Genomic DNA, 2188 nt, shown 5'->3' on the forward strand with positions numbered 1-2188 from the left:
CAAATTACTTTGACTTCTCTGAGCCTCCTGTTCCTCAGCCGTGAAATGGGTATAATACTGTTTTCCTACATAAGATAATGTGTGTAAATACCAATAATTACCATTTATAGAACTTTCTTTCGCGGTAGGGCCACTGTTAAATATTTTACATGCATTATTGCCTTTTATCCTCACAAACATATAAGTTGTTATTACCTACCTTCTTTAGATGAGAAAACTGAGACTCACAGAGGCCTGGGACCGTTGAGACCCGCCACACTCCCACTCAAAGGCGCAGGACTTGTGTGTCTCTGAGGCTTTGTAGGCCCTGGACAAATTGTGACTTGAATGAAACAGAAGACGGGCGTTCCAATGTGTGCTTTCTCACTTGTGGCCACTAGGTGGCAGCAAAGACAAGCAGACGAGCCTCCACCACCTTAACGCGTAGCTGAAAATCGACTCCTACCTCATTTCCCTAAATATTTATGGCATGCTTGTTATGTGCTAAATGATTTACAGTAATTAGTTGTATTAATGCTCGTCACAACCCTATGAGGTCTATTATTACCAATTTACAAAAAAGAAGACGGAGGCGGAGAGTTAAGTCACTTCCCAAGGTCACACAGTTAGAAAAAGGGCATGAATTAAGTTAATCGCTTGCTGTGATTCCTGCCAGAACTTTTCCATGCCAGTGTCCCTGAGCTGCTACACGCCTTGGTCAAGAAAGAGTAGTTTTGTTTAGATATGTTTTCAGAGCTCTGTTCGTACATATGTTTCTTCAATTTGCTTTTCTCACCTGCCAGTGAGTCTTGGAAACATTTCCAAGCTTTCTAGCCATTGTATCATATTCCATAGTGTGGTCAGATCGCAGAATGTCTCGGTAATTGACCTTCTGTGGGTAGTCATTTGAAATATTTCCAATATTGTTACGCTCTTACCAAAACCACAAACATCCATGAACAGTGCCTCTGTTGTAGCGTCTGTGTCCCGGGGACTCCCAGGAGTGTGGTCCTGGGTTGTGGGTTGTGTGTGTGGTTGTGTGTGGATGGAGATGCTAATTACCCACAGGTGGGCCTGCCCGTCGGCGTGTGGGAGGCAGCCCACCTCCCATGGCAGTGCCAGCCTCAGGGGTGACCCATGTTCTTGCTTTTGCCAATTTAACATAAGAAATTTGGGTTAAATATTTTGGTAACAGACTCAGCTACCTTCAGCTTCCCTCTTCCTTTCGAGTGAGCAGTTTGGATGACTGAGAGTGCCCTGGGGGAGAGATAAGAGAGGAATGGCCCCAGTCCCCTCCCCGGCGGAGACTCCAGCAGAGTGGACCCCCGTGTGTGCTTGCGTGTTGAGAGGTGCCACTTTTCAGGTTTCAGTATACAAATCCCACCACAACAACCAGACTAGGAACCCTCTACACTTTTGTTCACACAATAGGGCAGGGGGGCAGGGGAGAGGGGGAGGCAGGATTTGAAAGGCGTTGGAAAATACCTCAAGGGAGAAAGCCAAAGAGACAGGCAGGACTTCTAGGCCCCTCCCTGTGATTTTGAGACTCTGAGAGGGGAGATCTCTCAAGCCTCCTTATGGTGGAGTAGGGGCTCCCAGAACAAGGGGCTATCCCTAAAGCGAGAGACTCCTGTGTAAGTCCCTCCCACTCACCTGACACCCCCAGGCCTTCACTGCCTCATTCCTCTCTGCACCCCATCAGCTAAGAGCAGTGATTTCTCCCATTTTACAGATGAGGAAACTGAGGCTTAGGGCAGTGAATGCACCCCGTGGCATAAAATGAAGTGGTGGGCAATACAGAGCAGTCATAGGCTCAGGGACACGGGGCTAAGTGGCATCAACCAGGTGAGGGCTAAAGGTTCTCCTGGACCAGCAGGGGAGGCAGACACTCCCCAGGCTGTGCCCACAGCAGCGACCTGAGTGTCATTCCCGCTTTACCTTCTTCTGGGTCTGCCTGCCCCTCCCCGGGGCACACGTTATCTGTGTCCTGGGCACACAGCTGCAGACTCTCACCAGCTGAGGCCCTCCCTGGAAGGCAGCATCTGACCTTTGGACATGTAAACAAGCCTTGGCCTGGCCCAGGGTGGCCAGGCTTGTCCTTGGGGCCTGCAGTCATGGGCAGCCCCAGGCAGGCCTGTGCCCATGTGTTCAGGGTCACGTGGCCTTCCAGCTTCCACGTATCACTCAGAGTTGATCCTGGGGGCCCCAG

Source organism: Camelus bactrianus, chromosome 3 (assembly GCF_048773025.1).
Source record: "Camelus bactrianus isolate YW-2024 breed Bactrian camel chromosome 3, ASM4877302v1, whole genome shotgun sequence".
Taxonomy (NCBI): Eukaryota; Metazoa; Chordata; class Mammalia; order Artiodactyla; family Camelidae; genus Camelus; species Camelus bactrianus.